This window comes from Dama dama, chromosome 1 (genome assembly GCF_033118175.1).
Source record: "Dama dama isolate Ldn47 chromosome 1, ASM3311817v1, whole genome shotgun sequence".
Taxonomy (NCBI): Eukaryota; Metazoa; Chordata; class Mammalia; order Artiodactyla; family Cervidae; genus Dama; species Dama dama.
The window spans coordinates 74,850,631-74,873,234 of record NC_083681.1 but is presented as its reverse complement, the minus strand read 5'-3'; the positions used below and the strand labels follow the sequence as shown (position 1 = coordinate 74,873,234).

Genomic DNA, 22,604 nt, shown 5'->3' with positions numbered 1-22,604 from the left:
TAAAATGAAAAGTAAAAATTCTTTAGCTAGTCCCATATACATTCTTCTAAAAGTGGTCATTGTTAATAATTTTCTGTGGATCCATCGAGAAAATTTTTATGTGCTTTCAAACATGTATTGGTTTTCTATGACTACCAAAACAAATGACCACACATTTGGAAGCTTAAAACAACAATTATTTATTCTCTCACAGTTCTGGAGTTGAGCCTAAAATTTATGGTGAGTAGGAGTTTGGGGTTAAAATATACACTGTACTATATACATAAAAGATAACCAACAGGAAACTATACTTGTAATAACCTATAATGGAAAAAATATTTTTTGTACACACACATACACAATTGAATCCCTTTGCTGTATGCTTGAAACTAACACAACACTGTAAATCAACAATATTTCAGTAAGAATTTTAGAAAAATTTAGGATGAGGCTTACTGGAGGCTGATACTGAGGCATGGCCATGTTCCTCCAGAGGTCCCGGGGAGCGCCCCGTTCTTGCCTGTTCCACTGCTGGCGGCTGTCGATATCCCTTGGCTTGTGTCGCATCACTCTAGCCTCTTACAGTCTTGCTCTTCTCCATCTTCACATCACCGTCTCCTCTGAGTGTGTCAGCTCTTCATCGGTCTCCCTCTTGTAAGAATACATGTGATTGCATTCAGGGCTCACTCAGATAATCCAGATGATCTTCCCATCTCAAAATCCTTCATCACATCTGTGGAGACCTTTTTCCCATATAAAACATTTATAGTTTTCAGGGATTACAGCCCAATATCTTTGGGGGTCATTATCAGCCTACCACCAATGTGTATGACCCGGTTTTTACACTTTTACTAACCACACAAAAAAGGAGACTTCATGTGCTAGCTTCCAAAGCTCTTTTTAAAACTTCATAATAGATTTCTTCCACATCAGTATTTAAATAATTTCTTTAGTCTTTATCTTTTTTTCTTCAAATACCTACAAAACATTTTGAACAGATGAGTGTCTCACTTTTTAAAAACTAATATTTTTTAAAAAGCATGTAACATAAAAATTACCATCATAATTTTAAACTAATGGTTACATTCAGTTGTTGTGAAACACAGCTCCAAAACTTGTTAATCTTGCAGATCAGATACTCTGTATCCATTAAGCAGCTCTTCTTTTCCTGTTTCCCTGGCCCCTGATAACCACCATTCAGCTTTCTGTTGCTATAAATTTTACTCGTTTAGTACCTCCTGTAAGTGGACTCACACAGTGTTTGTCTTTTTGTGGCTGACTTGTTTCACTCAGCATGATATCCTCAAAGTTCATCCATATTGTGGCATATAACAGGATTTCCTTCGTTTTTAAGGCCAATATTCCATTGTATGTATTTACCATGTTTTGCTTATCCATTCACTCATTCTTTAGTGGACATTTGGGTTGTTTCTGCAGCTTGGAACATGAGTGTATAAATTTGAGTCCCAGTTTTCAGTTCTTCTGGAGAGAGAGATATATACCCACACTTACACATACACTTAAAAGTGGGGTTGCTGGATTATATGATAGTACAATACTCTATTTTTACTTTTTTTGAGCAGCCTCCATATACTGTTTTCTGTAGCTGTTGCACCATTTTACAGTCCCACCAACAGTATACAGGTGTTCCAATTTCTCTACATTCTTGCCAACATGTGTTATTTCTGTTTTTAAAAAAATTTGCTTATTAAATAGTAACCCTTCTATTGGGTGTGAAGAGATAATCCCATTGTGATTTTGACATGCATTTCTCTGATGATGAGTGATGTTGAACATCTTTTCCTATGCTTATTGGCCATTGGTATATCATCTTTGTTGTTGTTCTTGTTCAGTCGCTAAGTCATGTCGGACTCTTTGTGACCCCATGGACTGCAGCATGCCAGGCTCCCCTATCCTCCATTATCTTCCTGAGTTTGCTCAAATTCATGTCCATTGAGTTGGTGATGCTATCTAACCATCTCATCCTATGCCCCCACTTCTCCTCTGTCTTCAGTCTTTCCCAGTATCAGAGTCTTTTCTAATGAGTTGACTCTTTGCATCAGGTGGCCAAAGTATTGGAACTTCAGTGTCAGCCCTTCCAATGAATTTCAATAAATATACAAAATACTCATCTTTGTAGAAACATCTATTCAAGTCTTTTGCCCATTTTAAATTGGATTATTTGGAGTTTTGTTGTGGGAGTTCTTGATATTCTGTGGATATTTACCACTTATCAAATAAATGATTGATAAATATTTTCTTTCCTTCTGTAGGTTATCTTTTTACTCTGTTTATTTTGTCCTTTGATACAGAAAAGTTTTTAACTTTGATATAATCCCCATTGGCCCTTTTTGCTTTGGTTGCCTGTGCTTTTGGCATCATAGGTAAGATATCATTGTACATTCCAGTGTTATAAAGCTTTTCCTCTATGTTTTCTTCTAGGAGTTTTATAGCTTTATGTCTTACATGTAGATTTTTAATGATTTCATATTAGTTTTTGTGTATGATGTAAGATAAGGGTCCACCTTCATTCTTTTGCATGTAGCTATCTGGTTTTTCCCATCATTTGTTGAAGAGACCACCCTTTCCCAATTGAGTGGTCTTGGCACTCTTGTCAAACAAAGATCGTTTTACCCTATATGCAAGGGTTTATTCCTGGGTTCTCTATGCTGTTCCATTGGTCTATTTGTCTTTCTGCCATTACCACACTGTTGTGATCATTGTGGCTTTTTAATATGCTTTAGAATCAGGAAGAGAGTACTGCAACTTCTTTTTTTTTCCAAAAATATTTTTACTATTCAGGGTCCTTTGAGATTCCATGTGAATTTTAAAATTAATTTTTCTATTTTTACAAAAAATGCTGTTGGAATTTTGATAGATTATGATGAATCTATAGATTATTTTAAGTGGAGTTTTTTTCTTAATTTTCTTTTCATATTTTTCATTGGTAGTATATAAAAACTACTGATTTTTGTGTGTTGGTTTTGTATTCTGCAAAATTCATTCATTTACTGAATTCATTTCTGCTCACAAAATTTATTCACTTACTGAATTCATTTATTCACAATTTGCTTTTGTGGAATCTTTTAAGGTTTTCTACAAATAAGATTATGTCATATGCAAATATGATTTTACTTCTTCCTTTTTGATTTAGATCTCTGTCGTTTCTTCATCTTGCCTAATTTCTCTGCATAAGACTTTTTTTTTCCTGCAGAGAACGTTGACTTTCAATTCTATATTGAATAGGATTGTTAGCACAAGCATCATTGCCTTGTTCCTACTCTTAGAGGAAAAGCTTTCAGTTTTTTACTCTTGAGTATGATGTTATGTGTGCTCAGTCATGTCTGACTGTGACCCTTTGGACTAGAGCCTGCCAGGCTCCTTTGTACATGGGATTTTTTAGGCAAGAATACTGGAGTGAGTGGATTGTCATTTCCTCCTCCAGGGGATCTTTCTGACTGAGGGATCAAACCTGTGTCTCCTGTGTTGCAGGCATATTCCTGCAGGCACATTACCTGCTGAGCCATTCAGAAAGCACCCCAAGTATATTAGCTGTGAGCTTTTCCTAAATGGCCTCGATTATGATTATGATTATTTAGTAGTTTCTTTCCTAGTTTGAGTGTTTTTATCATTGAAGGTGTTAAAACTTGTCAGCTGCTTTTTATTGGATCAGTTGAGATGGTCTTGTGGTTTTCATCTTTTCATTTTCTTATTGAAGGACAATGTTATGGTGGGCTACATTGATTTTGATACGTTGAGCCATCCTTGTATTCCAGGAGTAAATCCTATTTGGTTGTAGTATACAATTCTTTTAATATGCTTTTGGATTTGGCTTGCTAGTATTTTGTTGAGGGTTTTTGCCCAGTATTTAATAGTGATGTTGGTCTGTAGTTTTCTTATAGTGTCTTTGTCTGGTTTTGGTAGCAGAGTAATTGTTTCCTCCTACAGTGAGCTTGGAAGTGTCCCATCCTCTTTAATTTTTTGGAAATTTTGGGAGGATTGGTGTTAATTCTTTAAACGTTTAAATGTTTGGTAGAATTCTCCAGTGAAGCCACTTGTCTGGGGTTTTTAATGCATTATTTTCAATATCATTCTAGTGATGGTTGATAGTGAAAGTTCAGCAGTTGGTGTCCTGAGTACAGGCTATAGAAAGGCCTGCTCTGTATGTGATTCTGATTATGTGGTGTTACAGATTGAGATAGATGTGACTAGATGACTTAGTAAGTCACTTCTCAGTACTGAGTGTTAGGAGAAGGAAATACAATTCAAATTTCTGACTTTTTGAATGAATATTTTTACTTTTTACATTACTTTCTTTGCCAGGCATAAGTAGCTGCTAAGTACATTTTTGCATTTTGAGTGACTTGTGTGAATCTCTACTTTTTGAATCTGGGGAGAAAATATTTTCTACCAGGGTTATAATGCCTGAAAAAGGAAAATGATAGTGGAACCCACATTTTTGCAAGCTATGGTTTTTAATTAGTACTACATTTGTGATACTAGCATAAAGCAAACTACCATTCCTTTGTTGTCATTTAACCAAGGGCCAAAGGGAATGGGACTGTGAGGTTTTTACCATGAAGCAAAAGCACTTTCCACACATCTAATAACATAAGCCGCATATATCCTGGTACTGAAAAATTTGGAATTGCAGAAGCCTGCTGTTTATTATGTATAAATCATTGTTGTGAAATACTGTTCCATAAAATCTGCTTTATGCGTGAAAATACCAAAGCCCCCAAAGATTAAATGACTTCCATAAGGTTTCACAGCTAATTAAGTAGAGCAGGGATTTGGGGATATAAAAAGTATCTTCCAAGTTTCTGCCTGAACACTACAGTTATAGAATTTTATTAGCTAGAGGCAGAGCTTTTTTTCCCCCTTTCATTTAGAAAGTCATGGGATATTTAGTATATTTTAAATATAAGTCATTTTTGTTCATTTCAGTCCTTCAGTCATGGCTGACTCTTTTCGACCTCATGGACTGCAGCACGCCAGGCCTTCTTATCCACCACCAACTCCCGGAGTTTACTCAAACTCATGTCCATTGAGTTGGTGATGCCGTCTAACCATCTCATCCTCTGTCGTCCCCTTCTCTTCCCACCTTCAATCTTTCCCAGCATCAGGGTCTTTTCAAATGAGTCAGTTCTTCACATCAGGAGGCCAAAGTATTGGAGTTTCAGCTTCAGGATCAGTCCTTCCAATGAATATTCAGGACTGATTTCCTTTGGGATGGACTGGTTGGATCTCCTTGCAGTCCAAGGGACTCTCAAGAGTCTTCTGCAACACCACAGTTCAAAAGCATCAATTCTTTGGCACTCAGCTTTCTTTATAGTCCAACTCTCACATCCGTACATGACTACTGGAAAAACCATAGCTTTGACTAGATGGACCTTTGTTGGCAAAGTAATGTCTCTACTTTTTAATATGCTGTCTAGGTTGTGAACTTTAAAAAAGAAACATTAGTATTCCTACCCCCAGTTTAAGAAATAGATCATATCAATATCCTGTGCACCCTTCCTTGACTGCATCTCTACCTTTTCTGCTTTGCTGTTTTCAGGATATCATCCTCATACTTTTCTTTTAAATTTAACTACAAATGTATCTATCCCTACACAGTATATTATTTGGGTTTGAATAATCATAATGTATGTTGTTCAGTAACTAGCTATTTTCTCAGCATGGTTTGTAAAATTATGCATATTTTAACTTAAATAGCTGTCTTCATTTATTTTCACTGCTGTATGATATCTTTTCTGTGAATATACTATAGCTTATTTATTTATCTCCTATTAATGGGTTTTTTAAAAATTGAGACATAATTCACACAGCATAAAATTTATTCTTTTAAAGTGTACAGTGGTTTCCTAATATAGTCACATAGTTGTGCAGCCATCACCACTAGCTAATGCCAGAACATTTTCATCATCCTGAAGAGAGACCTCATACCCACTAACAGTCACTCCCCATTCTTCATTTCCCTCCCAGCCCTCTCACCCCAGCCCTTGGCTCTCTGTCTGTCTCTGTACATTTGCTTAACCTGGACATTTCGTATCATCGTAATCATACAATATGTGGCCTTCTGTGTCTTGCTTCTTTCACTTAGTACAGTGTTTTCAAGGCTAACCCATGTTGTAGGATATATCATTCCTTTTCATGGCTGAATAATAGTCCATTGAATGGATAGATCACAATCTGTTTTGCCCATATATCAGTTGATGGATTTGTGGGTTATTTCCACCCTGGGACTATTATGAGTAATGCTGCTGTTAACATTTATATACAAGCTTTTGTGTGGACTTCCAATTCTCTTGGGAATGGGTTGTTAATATCAAATATTTTCCAAATTGGATGTGCCAATTTACATAACCAGCAGCAGCATTTTCTTGTAATATTGGATATAGTATTTATTTTTTATAATATTTATTTATTTGGTTGTGCTGGGTCTTAGTTATGGCCCCTGGGATCTAGTTCCCTTACCAGGGATCAAGCCTGAGCACCTTACATTGCCAGTGTGGAGTCTTAGCCACTGACCACCAGGGAAGTCTCTGGACATAATATTTATAATGAGTTTCCAAACATTTTCTTGTATGCATCCTTTTTGCTTCCTAATCAGGAGAATTATACTTTTGCTAAAGATGTTAAATAATACTTGCTATATACATTGTTGAGAAATTTTATTTAGGCTCTGGAAACTCTTGTCTGAATATTGCAAGTTTGATTGACAGAAGTATACCCTAACGTATTTAGTTACTAGTAGTACTTTTTGTTCATTCTTATAGCTTATTGATCCAGAAAAAATTAACATATATGACTACTCTTGGATGGGGTTTGAAAGTAATTTTCATTGATATTTCCCTTTGAACGTGTTATAAAGTAACATTTAAGATTCATGTCAAGTGATCAATGATTCTTCATAAATAGAAGACTAATTACACACCATTAATACTAACTTGCAGAAAGAACTGATTGGTAGGTATAAAAATACAGATCCATACTGAAAATCAGTAGTAAGTAATAATCCAGTTACCCTTGACTTATTGTTAGTAGAAGAGCATGAAAGGGTACAAAGAGACGCTTTAGAAACCAATTTGACAGTTACTTATAAAATTAATGACGTACTTAACGTCTCACCCATCTTTCCCACTCCTGGATATTTGCCCAAGAGAAATGAAAAGTTATGTTCATACCAAAATTTGTATCAGTTTTGGGTTTTGTTTTTTCTTTTGTTTTTTTTTTCAATTGCTAAAAACTGTAAACAGTTCATATGTCCTTCAGCTGGTAAATGGATGAACAGAATGTGTTAGATCATACAGTGGAATGTTGCTCAGCAATAAAGTGAACAAACTACTGATATGTGAATAAACATGGATAATCTCAGTTGTACTAAGTGAACAAAGCCAGACTCAAAAGACTAGACACTGTGTGGTTCTTTTTATGTGACACTGGAAAAACCAAACCTGTAGGAACAGAATACTGATCAGTGATGATCTGGGGGAGAGGAGTTAGTTACAAAGAGGCACAAGAAAATTTGCAGGATTTGTAGAGATGTTCTTAACTGTGGTGATGGAGACATGACTGTATTTCTGTCGGAGTGCATGGAACTGTGTACTAAAGAGTGAAGTTTAAACTAACACAACATTGTAAATCAACTCTACTCCAAGAAAGAATTTTTAAAAGTAAATTTTAGTATATGTAAGTTATACCTCAGTAAACCTGACTTAAAAGCTCTTGCATTGGAGGACCTCTTCTTCCTCTAATCCTCAGTTAACTTCTGACAGCTAGGAGGAACACAGGGAGCAGTCAGTGGGAAGGGGCTATCCATTTGCTTTTTAATGGAGGAATGTGATAGAAAAGGCAGAGAGTATTTGTTGAACGTTATGTATTTTATTTACTGCTTATGTTCAGCAGTTAATTCTAGGCACTTTTTAAGTATAATAAACTCAACTCATTTAATTCTCCTAATTAACCCAGTAAGGTAAGAAATTCCTCATTTTACAAATAGAAAACAGAAGCACAGAGGTAAGAGTTTTTGTCTAAAGCCACACAGCTAATAAATGGCCCAGCCAGGATTTGAACTAAGCATTCTGGCTCCAGAATCAGTGCTCTTAATCACTAACTTGGCCTCTTCCCTTCACTGAATATGACCTAATAAAGAATTCCAGTTAATGCTTAAAACTTTCCCCCCTTCACTCTGGCTATGTGTAAATAAATATTTTCCTTAATCTATGCTTGATTTGTTTCAGGAAAAAACATTACAGTGAAGAAGGGTTTTTTAAAAGCACAAAGAAATGCCACCTTTCTGATAAATGAATTATCATTTTCCCATATTTTCTTCCATATATAATGTTTGCTGAATCATTTCCTAAACGGTTTCAACCTTGCCCTGGAGAATACTTCTTTCTGGTAATTTGCTGAATTGTGAAGATTTTACACGTCCAGTTTAGTCTCTTCATGGTTTGTAAAGAGAAGGACACAGTAACCGAAATAAGATGGGCTGTGTTTGGGCTGTGATATTTGGTGAGATATCTAAGTATTATTCAGTAATATTATATAAAATGTCTTTGCTTTGGGACAAAATACATAAACCCGATTGTACTGAGTTGTACAATCAGTGGATTTTTTTGGTCTCTTAAGTGTTGGTCATACCGTTTGTATAAATATTTGCCGAGTATTCATTTGGTATCACATACTGGGAAAAAAGATGAGATACATTCCAACCGTTGCCATGAGGTGCTCACAGTCTAATGGGAAGACTGATCTACAAACCATTGCTCTCAGAACAGTGTGATAAGCTTGATACAGATAGAATGAAAGAAGGTCTTAATTACCTAATTCAAAAGTATCATTCACAGTTAAATGCACTTTGAAATGAGGTTTTTTTTTTTTTTTGCAATTCAAAATAAGACTGTTCTAGTCTGAATCACTTTCTCTTCATGGCAACCTTAGCCTAGAATTTTTTTAAGACCTTCAGAATAAGGGTAACCTGGGTCTGCTCCATATTAGAGCAGTCTTTGTGCCTGTCCTTTGGAATTTAAGTTTCCACTTGAACTCCTATTTGGGGTGGGAGATGTTCAGGCACTTATGAATGGTCTTTTGTTGTTGTTCTTCAGGCGCTAAGTCTTGTCCAACTCTTTTGTGACCCCGTGAACTGTAGCTTGCCAGGCTTCTCTGTCCATGGGATTTCCCAGGCAAGAGTACTGGAGTGGGTTGCCATTTCCTTCCCCAGAGGATCTTTCTGACCCAGGGACTGAACTTGCATCCCCTGCATTGGTAGATAGATTCTTTACCGCTGAGCCACCAGGGAAGCCCATAAATGGTCTTTAGCTTTACTATATTGATTCCTAAATAGGTTTAGGGTGACTTAAGGTTTTAATAAGGTATGTTTATTTATCAAGATTAGATGAAGGTATGCTGGGTTGGATGACTTAGGAGCTGGAATCAAGATTGATACCGCTTTAAATTGCAGCAAGTGAAGAGGAACTAAAGAACCTCTTGATGAAGCTCACCTTCATCAAGAGGAGAGTGAAAAAGCTGGCTTAAAATTCAACATTCAAAAAACGAAGATAATGGCGTCCGGTCCTATCACATCATGGCAAATAGATGAGGAAAAAGTGGAAAGAGTGTCAGAAACCATTTTCTTGGGCTTTAAAATCAACATGGATGGTGACTGCAGCCACAAAATTAAAAGACGCTTGCTCCTTGGAAGAAAAGCTATTAAAAAGCAGAGATATCACTTTGCTGACAAAGATCTATGTAGTCAAAGCTATGATTTTTCCAGTAGTCATGTATGGATGTGAGAGTTGGGTCAAAAAGAAGACTGAGCACCAAAGAATTGATGCTTTCAAACAGTGGTGTTGGAGAAGACTCTTGAGAGTCCCTTGGACAGCAGGGAGATCAAATCAGCCAATCCTAAAAGAAATCAACTGAATATTCAGTGGAAGGACTGATCCTGAAGCTGAAGCTCCAATACTTTGGCTACTTCATGCGAAGAGCTGACTCACTGGAAAAGACCCTGATACTGGAAAAGATTGAGGGCAAGAGGAGAAGGGGACGACAGAGGATAAGATGATTGGATGGCATCACTGTCTCAATGGAGATGAGTTTGAACAAATTCAGGGAGAAGGTGAAGGACTGGCATGCTGCATTTCACGGGGTCACAAAGAGTCAGATACAACTTAGTGACTGAACAACAACAATACAGGCTTAATAAACACATAAATCTCTTTCCTGACAGTATAAAGGAGACACAAAATGCATACAAACCTTGTAAGTTGAGATTGAGGAAAAATTCCTCCTATGAAAAGAAATTTAAAATTCTTTAATAACCTACAGAGAGATCAGAGACCATTACTTAACTCCTTGAGATTTTAGTCCAGTTTCTACTACGATTTTCTCAAGAACTCTTCCTATTACATGGGCTTCCCTGGTGGCTCAGATGGTAAAGAATCCACCTGCAATGCAGGAGTCCCGGGTTTGATCCCTTGGTTTGGGAAGATCCCCTGGAGGAGGGCATAGCAATCAATTCCAGTATTCTTGCCTGAGAATCCTGTGGACAGAGGAGCCTGGTGGGCTACAATCCATGGGGTCGCAGAGTGGGACATGACTGAAGCGACTTGGCATGCATGCACATCCATCTTCTATCGTTGTCTAGGATTCCTCGTTGTACCGAAGAGAAGGAAGTCAGTGAAAGGATGAGGTGAAGCAATGCAGGCTCTCAGAATTCTTTTCTGTGTCTTTGAGTTGCCATTTGAAAAACACTAACTGCTCGAGTTAATAAGCAGTTAATGGAATAAGCCACTAAGATAGTGGGGACTATATATTTACCTTGATGCTTTGACTGTTTCCTGCCGCAATTTTTTTCACCCCTGATGGAGGCATTAAGATTGTGATAGTAAGAACAGGTCACCTCCTTTGTTTCTGGAACATTATCTATGTTGCCACACACAAAAAAAGAGGCCCACACCTAACCGAGGTAGAGTGTTCCTAGTTGGTCCTTCATTAGCCTCTTGCTTTGAGAGCCCTGTGGGATGGAAGGAGCGCCCAGAGTCCTGCAGACCTCTGAGCACAGGCATGTGCGGCCCCTTTAAGCCGTCAGTGTGCCGGGCGGGGGCCAGGGCCGGGGTAGGGCGGGCACTCTGACAGTGTGCTCTGGGCCCCGCCCCCGAGGAGGCGGTTCCCAGCGGCCCTCCGCACCAATGCTGCCACCGCCCCCGCCCGCCCGGTATTCCTGCTGATTCCTCCTCGAACCGTAGGGCTGCGATCTCTCCCTGCCCGGGAGCGTAAGTGTCAAACTGCGGGCGAGGGTCAAGCATCCCGCGCCCATGTCAGAAGTCCTGGTGGACTGTACAGGGGACTTTGCTGGCCTATCAGAGGCTAAGGCAGCGAAAGAGCGTAAACAATGCCGGCTGCAGTGAGCTAAAGCCTGGGGCATCTGCTCTACTTCTGGGTGGTCACAGCGGCCCTAGGGTGCTGGTTTGGATATGCAGTGGTTGAGCTGTGCTCACAGCCTAGTTTTGCCCCCGTCTGGTTCCTGCTTGAAATGAGGAGAGGATTGCTTTTGCTTAGTATAATCCCGCTGAGCTAGATGGGTGGAGCTGGAATCTAGGGTCCTGGGCCTTGGGTCCTTAGCCTGGGATTTGGAGACCTGGCTAACTCTGAGATGAGTAAGCATTAGATTTTCAGCTATCTTGGTACAACTGAGCAGTAACTCTCAAAGTTGACCTGATTCACAGCCCGGGGTAGCTTTCTGTCTCCCCAGAGGCCTGTGTTGCTATCGAATCCCCCACTTTTGGAGACACTTAACAGTGATCATCTTTTGAGGAGAGTCCAGTTAACCTTTCCCACTGATATGAGTAGCAGAATGTGAAAGAGTCAGCTCTTTTGCCCCTCTCTGAAGGAATCGGTGGGAGGCCACCATCCCAGGACTAGTACAGCAAGCCCACTCAAGTTTGTTGAGATGACCTACTAGAGGAGTAGTTCCCGTTTCTGCCCCCATACGCAAAATACTCCAATAAGAGGGTAACACTTGTCCTTGTTAATGAGAATTACCTGGAGGCAGTGTGTTTTTTTTCAAGTTAGAGGGAAAGTTTTGTCATTTTTGTTACTGGCTACTTAAGTGATGAGATTTTGTCTGGCTTGGCCAGGTAATACATTTTAAAATTTTCTATGACAGTTACATAATTGTTATACTTCTTTAATCCAGTTGTCCTTCTTAGACATACTTTGAGTAAAGATTTCTGGGCATGTATGTGTATTTTGTCTTATCCTTGTTTTATAATTTCCTTTTTTTTTTTTTAGCAAGTTCACATCATTCTTTATTATAATCGTTCAGAGGAGTTTCTTTTTGGGTGGGGAGAATTTTTCCTCAGACTTCCCTCAGACTCATTCTATGCTTCTGCAGTAGCATTTCCTTAGACAGAAGTCAGGAGTCCAGGAATGGTAATCAGATCCAGATCTCTTGTATCGTGATAGTGAAGAGCTTTTGTAGGTCAAGAGTTTGGGAGCTAGCCATAAGATAGTTTCACTACCATACCTTCCTCCCAAGTCAAAACTAAAACAATATGTTTAGTAGCTGTATACATGTTCTTATTAGCTGTCATAGTGCAGGAATTTAAAGTAAAAGGACACTGCATGGACCCTTGAGTGACGGGGAAGAATGGTGGACTGAGGAATAGGAGATACAGGTTCTACCCCCAGGTCTGACCTTACTGTTGTTACTGATGGCTTTCTCTCTCAGTGCCTTGCTTTTAGCTGGTTCATGAAAGAGGAAATGCATAGACTGCTGGGGTCTGTATGCTAATGATAGTACATAATGCACATTTAATATTTAATTGGACACTAAACTGAAATCTGTTCTAAGTTCAGAGTTTATTCTAAGTTGTGGCCTTATGTGTGACTTTGGAAACATTTCCTAATCTCTGGTCTAAAAATAAATAATTACATGTAAACATTCTTCAGCAATAGTGTGAACTATATGGTATTTGAGCTCTTTAGAAGTCATTTTTAGATACAACAATGGTATTAAAATTATAATGTTTCTGTGGAACAGATTTAGTTTGCCTCTGTTTTAGACTAGGGTAAAAACAGAATGCGGAGTAATTTGAAGTTTCTGAGTATTTGTAGTATGAACTAGCTTGAATGAACCATAATGATAATGAACTTGAAATTTCTGAGTATTTGTAGTATGGACTAACTTGAATGAACCATAACAAACATCATATATAGGTCAAATTAATTTTATTAATGCTTCTCTTTGTTGGCAGTGTTATGCACTCTTAAAACATCAAGCTTTGCTATGTAATGAAGACTTGGTTTCCTGTTTATAAAATCCAGAGCCCTCTGTTCATTCCTGGTGCCACATTTCCACCCACTTGAATTTCAAATCTAAAACCAAACTCATCGTATTCTTAACCTCTCCTCCACTCCCCCTAAACAAACAACTCTCAGAACTTTCTTCTGACATTTTTCTGTCATTAGCACCACTGTTCTCCCAGTCATGTAGACTGGAGCCTCCTACTAGATTTTTCTTCCTACTCCCACATCCTTAGTTGCTAAGGCTTGCTGATTGTTTCTTTAATGTAACTCCCTTCAGTCTCCTCTGCTCATCCTTTCCATTCCTAGGAGTTGTGGCTTCTATTTAGCTTTGTCCTCGAGTACTGCAGTAATTTCTTATCAGTACTCTACTTTCTCTCCCTTCCAATTCATTCTACATAGATTTAGCATTCTAAAGTGGATAGGATCATGTCATTGCCCTGCTTCAGATCATCAGCATCCTCTGCTGTTTAGCTTAATACTCAAGAATATACATGATCTGACCCCAGTCTATCTTTCTGGTCTATGTTAAGTGGAGCCATGTAGCGTTCCCTAAACATGCTTAGTACTTTTCTACTTCCAAGACTTTGCGTTTCGCATTTTCTCACCTTCAGTATCTCTTCTCCACTCCTGGTTTTGTTTTTGTTTGTTTTTTGTTAATCTACCTATAATTTATTACTGAGCTCAGATGTCATCCTTTCTATAAGATTTTTCTTGACCATCCCTTACTCACTGGCAGTGATCCTATCTTTGATCTCCCTAACCCTTATTTGTCTCTTGCTTAGGGCACTTTCCACATATATTACATTTTGTATTATGGTTGTTTGGGATTGTGTTTTTTTGTTTTTTTTACTTTTTATTTTATATTGGTGTATAGCCAATTAACAGTGTTGTGCTAGTTTCAAGTGGATATGGTTCTTTGTTTAGGTATCTACTTTTACTCCTGTGAACTCGTTGAACCATCATGGTTTGCCCAGTGGGAAATTCATTGAGTGAATACTTAAGGTAAAATTGGAGTATTAGATCTTATTATTAGAAAGGATTCTAATCATTATAGCCAGCCCATGGAAGTGTAAAATGATTGGCAACTTTTACATATCATTCTTATTTCCCAAGGACCTCTTTTTAAGTAAACTTTGTTAGTTTTTGTTTGTTGTTATTGTTTCAACAGTTTTAGTAAGACATATAATTTATATACCATTCCCCCATTTTTAAAGTGTACAATTCAGTGACTTTCAGTATATTCATAAATTTGTGCAACCATCACCACAGTCAATTTTAGAACATTTCTCATTACCCCAAAAAGAAACCCCACCCTCCTTCACACTTTTTAATATTCCCAAACACTCTAGTCGTAGGCAACCACTCATCCAATTTCTGTCTCTGTAGATTTGCCTATTCTGAACATTTCATATAAATCTACCATCTTAAGCATTTTTAAATGTACAGTTCAGTGGCATTAAATGCATTTGTAATGTTGTGTATCGTCCACCATCCATCTCCATAATTCTTCTCCTTGTAGAACTAAAACTTTATACTTGTTAAACAGTAACTCCTCATTCCCCTCTCCTTACATCTGTTGGCAACAATTATTCTAGCTTCTATTTCCAGGAGTTTGGCTACTCTAAGAAGAGCAAAGACATTACTTTGCCAATGAAGATCCATGTAGTCAAAGCTGTGGTTTTCCCAGTAGTCATGTATGGGTGTGAGAGTTGGACCACAAAGAAAGCTGAGTGTTGAGGAATTAATGCTTTTGAACTGTGGTGTTGGAGAAAACTCTTGAGAGTCCCTTGGACTGCAGGGAGATCCAACCAGTCCATCCTAAAGGAAATCAACCCTGAATATTCATTGAAAGGACTGATTCTGAAGCTGAAGCTCCAAGACTTGGGCCACTTGATGTGGAGAGCCGACTCAGTGAAAAGACCCTGATGCTGGGAAAGATTGAGGGCAAGAGGAGAAGGGGGTGACAGAGGATGAGATGTTTGGATGGCATCACTGACTCAATGGACATGAGTTTGAGCAAGCTCCTGGAGATGGTGAAGGACAGGGAAGCCTGGTGTGCTGCAGTCCATGGGATCACAAAGAGTCGGACAGGACTGAGCAACTGAACAACAACAATAAGCACTTCACATAAGTGGAATCCCAGCATTTGTCTCTTTGTGGCTGGCTTATTTCGGTTAACAGTATCTTCAAGCGTCACCCAGGTTATAAGCTTGTGTCAGAATTTCTTTCCTTTTAAAGCTGAGTGATACTCTGTTGTGTGTACATACCACATTTTGCTTAGCCGTTCATCCATTGATGGTCACGTGGGTTGCTTCCGTGTTCTAACTGTTGTGAATAATGCTGCTGTGAACCTGGGTGTACAGAGATCTCTTTGTACTTGCTAAGTCCCTTCAGTTGTGTCCAACTCTTTGCAACCCCATGGACTGTAGTCCTCCAGGCTTCTCTGTCTGTGGGATTCCAGACAAAGATGCTGGAGTGGGTTGCCATTTCCTTCTTCAGGGAATCTTCCCAACCCAGGGATCCACCTTGCATCTCTTATGTCTCCTGCATTGTCAGGCAGGTTCTTTACCACTAGTGCCACCTGGGAAACCCAAACCCTGCTTTCAGTATACCCAGAAATGGAATTACTGGATCATATGGCCATATTGTTTATTTTTGGAGGAACCACCATACCGTTTTCCACAGTAGCTGTACCGTCTTACATTCTCACCAACCGTGTTAAAGGGCTCCAGTTTCTCCATATCCTTGCCATCGTTTGCTGTTTTCTGGATTTTTGACAGTAGCTATCCTAATAGGTATGAAGTGGTCTCTCATAGTTTTGATTTGCATTCCCCTGATGTTTAGTAGTATTGAGCTGCTTTTCATGCACTTATTAGCCATTTGTCTGTCTTCTTTGGATAGGTGTTTAATCAAGTTCTTTGCCCACTTTTTAATCACGTTGTTTGCCTATTTTTGAATTTTAGAAATTCTTTATAGTACCTCATTTTTATCATTGAATCATATTCTATTCTATGGATTTACCACATTTTATTTATCTATTTAGCAGTGGGTGGAGATTTGGGTGGTTTCCACTCTTAGCTATTATGAATGTTTATTTGGTTTTAGTTTGCTGTGTGTTTTGAAAATAGCACTACATTTCTCAGAAGAGATTATTCAGGCCTTTAGATTGTACGACTTTTCGTGAAATTATTGGTTTATTTTATACATATTTCATTTTATGAACTCTGAGGGTCCTCTGCATTACTTTCTGAATATGTTCTGAATGTTCCTAAGGCCTGCCTGATAATGGTTAGTTAAAATGTGCAGATAGAGGCATAGTTTAACTTTATGTAAACAAGTGGCCACTTTAATGACCTTTTTCCTGCTGCTGCTGCTAAGTCACTTCAGTTGTGTCCGACTCTGTGCGACCCCATAGACGGAAGCCCACCAGGCTCCCCTGTCCCTGGGATTCTCCAGGCAAGAACACTGGAGTGGGTTGCCATTTCCTTCTCCGACCTTTTTCCTACCCTCCCACAAATATTCTATAATTGTAGTTATAAATTTGAAACTAGTATGAACTGTAGATTATAGTCTGCTACTCTTTTGTTTTTTTTTATCAATTTCAAGGAAAGATCTTTTTCAACTGTTAGAGTCAGTACTCAGTGGAATAAGTATTGTGAATAACCCCAAATTACAATTAAAACTGAGTTATTTCTTATGCAAAGACAAGTGAACAGTATCTGAGACCCAGGTAGGTACTTAGCTTGATTATTTGGCAGCTGCTGATCAGGGATGATTCCCCCTTACCAACTAACTATTTTAAATTTCTCTAAATTACCTTAAGTCCTTTGGAAGCAAGTGAACTTGTCTTTCACATATACTCTTATTTGATGTTTATATTTTTATTGAGTTAGGTAATCACCAAAATAACTTATATTTATACTATATGAATAGATATAGGGTGAATAGATTTCACTGTAGATCATATAGAAACCATATGTAGGTAAGTCATGGAAAATTCACCAAACTAAGAATCAAGAAATCTCCTCTAGACCATTCTCCTCCACCCAAGTGACCTTTGGCGGGACACTGAACCTCTTTTCCCCCCATGTATAGAAAGAGGATAAAGATGCTTTATTTATTTATTTGAGCCTCATGAAAAGAGAGATTAACTAGACAAAAAGCTTTTGCTCAAGAGAATCTTATGGTTGAGTAAGAAAGAGTTACCTAAGAATAATATTTAAAAAAGAAAGAAAATAAACCTGAAAAAAGAGGATAGTGATGCTTTATTTATTTGAACCTTGTGAGGATAGAGATTAATAAGACAAAAGGCTTTTGCTCAAGAGGATCTTACAGTTTAGTAAGAAAGAGCCACATAACTAAAAATAATATAAAGAAAGAAAATAAACCCAAATGAGATAGTGTGCTTGCATTTACATTATGAAATACACAGAAGATGAATGATTATAAAAATACCTGTAAAAGATAAAGTGCCACTGAAGTATTGGATGGGTATTAACTGTTATTTTAACAAGGGACTTTGAGATGATTGTAAGCAGTGCCCTAAAGTCTTTGATCATAGAATTTGAAAGGTTGTAGACTAAGAGATTTTAACCTGTGTTAGGATTCAGGGACTCTGTACATTTATGTGGAAAAATAATTACATCTTATTTTCACTAACCTTTTAACTGAAATTTTGACATTTTCTTCAGTTAATAATGTAGACAATAAAACTGCAGTGATATTAGAAGAACATATGCCTCTGTCACCAGTAGAAATCATCTGTAGTCGTATAATATATAAAAATATTTTTATTCATCATAACTTCAGAATTACAGTAGTTATTAAATATGCTGCTGTGTTTTATTTAATGTATTAATGTAGAAACCCATATGCTCACATTTCAAAATACTTTGATATTAATACTGTATTTCAACATGACAGATTTAATATAATCGTGTATCTTACACATTAAGCAATATTCTAAGTTGCTTATAGACTTGCTCTTTTAATGCTATGCAATTCCAAAATAAAGTCGACTATAATTTAGAGATGAGATAAACATTTTCAAATTTGGAATGCCAAATAATGATAGTAAATTGCTAGCATTTATTGAGCCAAGTACCTAGATGCCAAGTACCTAGTATAACAGCTTTTCATGTACTGACTCATTTAATCCACACAGTCCTCTGAGGTGTGTACTTTTATTCCCAGTTCACACACAAGCTTGCTGAGGCAGTGTACATTTGGGTAAGTAACTTACCTAAGGTCTCAACCTTAAGTTAGTGGTCATTTTGAAGATACAGAATTCCTTTTCTTTTTCTTTTTTAATTTAGATTTGCAGGTAGAAATTGAAAGTAACAAAGTTTCCCTTAAGTAACAAAAACTCAAATTTGGTAAGACTGTTTACTGCACTTTGGATTATTGTGGTTTTTTCTTTTTATTTCCCCAGCAGACATTAACTGATCATTTTGTGTATCCGGCACTATACATGATAGACTAAGGTCCTATAGATTCTGGTTGCTAAACTTGAAACATCTAAACTCTAACCTGGGGCTCTTCTCACTATGCACCCTTTCTCGGTACTATTCATCCACCCCTTGTGTGTGTTAGTTACTCAGTCGTGTCTGACTCTTTGCGATCCTTTGGACTGTAGCCCGCCAGGCTCCTCTGTCCATGGAATTCTCCAGGCCAGAATACTGGAGTGGGTAGCCATTCCCTACTCCAGGGGATCTTCCCGACCCAGGGATCTAACCCCGGTCTCCCACATTGCAGGCAGATTCTTTACCATTTGAGCCACACAGATGACTCCTAACTAAATTTTTATCTCCAGACCAGTTCTGTCTCTTGAGCGCCAGGCTGGAATCTCCAACTGCTTTCCACATCTACCCTTGTCTACTGTACATCTCAGACACAGCTTGTCCAAAGCTTCATCTTTATCCTGATCTTAGACTCCTGTAGTCACTCAATAAAGATAGTCCTTGACATTCTTTATGTCTCTAAAATCCATTCTCTTTTCTCTACCTGCATTGCCACTGTTCTTAGTTCCAAGTTATCATCATCCTTCACTTAGATTACAGTTTTCTGATTTTCCTCCATTGTTACTGCCTTCCAAGACATTCTTTATATTGATTTTATATTTACATTATATAATGTTTGAAAAATGCAAATTTGATACCTTATCAAATTTTTCTGTTTACAGTCCTTCAGTCAAAGTCTCCTTCCTTTGGGCTAAAGTCCAGATTTCTTAACATCACTTACAAGACCTTTCAGGGTCTGATCTAGACTACCTCCCAGCCTTACTCTCTGTCCTCCCTTACTTTTCTTGTTGTATTTTATACATTAGCCTCACTCAACATTTTTCAGTTCCTTAGACCACCATAATAAAAGAAGTTAGAATAGCTGCTATGGCAGTTTCTAAACACTTACCTCTGTTTCTATACTTATCTTGGAATGGTAAGGTTTTGCGCCAGCATAAGTCTTTCGAGCACAATTTTAGTAGATTTAAACTTTAGTATACCACATGGGTGAATTTTACAAATGAAACATTTAATGAAAAAGGCAAGTTATACAACAGTATAACATTTTCTAAGGCTCACAAGCAAACACAGTTAATTTTGTTTAGGAATATGTGACTGACCACAGCATGCTGCTGCTGCTACTGCTAAGTTGCCTCAGTCATGTCCAACTCTGTGCGACCCCATAGACGGCAGCCCACCAGGCTCCCCCATCTCTGGGATTCTCCAGGCAAGAACACTGAAGTGGGTTGCCATTTCCTTCTCCAACGCATGAAAGTGAAAAGTGAAAGTGAAGTCACTCAGTCGTGTCCAACTCTTAGTGACATCATGGACTGCAGCCCACCAGGCTCCTCTGTCCATGGGATTTTCCAGGCAAGAGTACTGGGGTGGGGTGCCATTGCCTTCTCCGGACCACAGCATAGAACCAAACAAACTTATGGAAAGTGCTGCTTTGGGAAGAAGGATGGGGGTAGGAAAGAGTTGCACTGGTGCAATAATATTGGTAAAGTTCTAATTTTTAATTTGGATGGTAGGTCAGTATATCAATTTTATTGTAATGCCTCCTAAAACATATATTGTATATATTTTCTTAGATATGTAAAAAATTACATTCTAAAATTAATTTTAAAATTAATTATGGAGAAAAATTAGTGAAGTCCTTTTTTTTTCTTAGCATATTAATTTGGGAAAAGATAAAGACAAAGCAAGAGTCTTCAGTTTCACACGTATACACAAAATACTATCCATTATTTCAGTGCCTGGGAAAGTTTTGGTATGAACCAAGCCTTTGCTTTGAATGGAAAGCAACAAAATCATAAACCAATAGTTTTTTTTAAACTGAGGCTATGAAGTAGTAGAAGCCATTTCAGAAAACATAGCACAATGACAGCAATATTTTATATGGTGCAGTTAGGTTGGATCACCTTTTTTCTTCATGTTTCAAAAAGGAACCAACAAGAAAAAAAGAAAGTATTGTGCTGAATTCACAGAATACCAACAATTGAATGTTGTTCGCATTCTCTTGGTTGGAAAACGCTTTAAAAGCTCTCACTGACTGTTTCTCTTTGAAAATCAGTCAGATAGTAAAGATTGCTTTTGTAGCTCAAACTTGTGCCAAGAAGATAACATTAGAGGTTTTTAGCCCAGGTTGCTTGTTAGATTCACCTGGGAACTTAAATTTTTTTTATTGATGTGACATTCATGTAACATAAAATCAACCATTTTAAGTGAACAATTCAATGGCATTTTACACATTCACAATGTTGTACAACCACCATCTCTGTCTAGTCCCAAAACAGTAACATTTCCATCACATCACAGTAAAACTACTTATCCATTAAGAAATTTCTTCCCATTCTTCCTCTCTCTGCAACTCCTGGCAACCACTAATCTGAATCTGTCTCTATGGATTGATACATTCTGGATATTTCCTGTGTATGGAATTGTGTGATATCAGACCTTTCATGTTTGGCTTCCTTCACCTAGCGTCGTGTTTGTGACATCCATCCATGTTGTAACGTGTATCAGTAAGTACTTCATTCTCATTAATAACTGAGTAGCAGTCCTTTGTATGTATGTGTCAGTTTGTTTATTCATCCACCAGTAGACATTTGGGTTACTTTTGGCCTGTTCGTGTCCTTGTTGGAGTGGCTACTGTCAGCACTTTCAGTTCTCTTAGTTGCTGTGTAATATTACATCCAGTGACTATACCACTGTTCGTTCTCTTTCTGATGGATTTTAATGTGTTTTCAACATTTGACATCTATGGCCAACATCGCTGTAAATATCCTTATACAGGTCTTCTGGTGCAGTTGGCATCAGTTTCTAGGGTATGTACCTAGGAATGGAGTTGCCAGATAGTAGAGAATGTGCATTTTCAAGTTAAATAACATCATACTGTTCTCCAAACTCTTATATTTTCTCGCTATTGCTTTATTAGCCTTCTCATAGATTCTCTGACTCCTCTTCCAAAACAACAGTGCTGTTGTTTCACAGAGTCTTGGGGATTTTGAAGAGATGTCTTAATGGAAGTTTCATTTACTCTAATAAACTTTTACAATTCAATCTCTAATATTTTTTCCTGAGATAGTTTCTGCATTTATATGGGAGGCAACAAGTTGTAAAGGAAGAGGCATAGACTGAATCTTAGCGTGAGCTACTGCCTGCCAGTTTTGTTGTTTTTGGCAAATTATTGAGCCTAGTGTGTAAAGTGGGAAGAATATTTTTCTTTCATGTAGTTGTGGTTAGTGTAATGAATCCACAATTTTAAAAAGTACTTTTCACAGTGCCTGACTCATAGCAGACCAGTATCGAGGCATATATTCATTAAATAAATATTGATTGAAGACATATTTTATGTCAGATGTGACTTGAGGACAGAGAGATAAACAAGATCTCTTTTGTGTTATTTATAATATTGAAAATTTTGAGACAATTTAAATGTCCACCGTTAGAATTGGTAATTATGGTACGTTCATAAAATGCAATGCATTTAGACTTTAGCTCAAATGGGAAACAATCTGCCTGCGAGGCAGGAGACCAGGGTTGGATTCCTGGGTTGGGAAGTTCCTCGGGAGAAGGGAATGGCAATCCACTCCAGTATTCTTGCCTGGAGAATTCCATGCACAGAGAAGCCTGGCGGGCTACAATCTGTGGGGTCACGCAGAGTTGGACGTGACTGAGTGACTAACACACACAGACACACACATATAAAGTGCAGTGCAACCTTTAAATATCATGTTCTCAAATGTGAGGAAATGTTTGTGACCATGTAAGAAAAAAATTACAAGAAGATTAGCCCTTTTTCGTATA

General features: G+C 37.9%; 1 protein-coding gene across 4 annotated transcripts in view; it reads left to right on the top strand.

Annotated features, from left to right (window-relative positions):
* The window catches only part of CKAP5 (cytoskeleton associated protein 5), a 97,197-nt gene that overhangs the window by 11,196 nt on the left and 63,397 nt on the right, over positions 1-22,604 (top strand). Inside the window, exon 1 of one of the 4 annotated variants that reach the window (XM_061153046.1) lies at positions 11,243-11,261. The exons of the other annotated variants lie outside the window; for them this stretch is intronic. The gene's annotated coding sequence lies outside the window, so the exon portion shown is untranslated. Of the gene's footprint in view, positions 1-11,242; positions 11,262-22,604 lie in introns of those variants that run through there. 4 annotated transcript variants of the gene reach the window in all.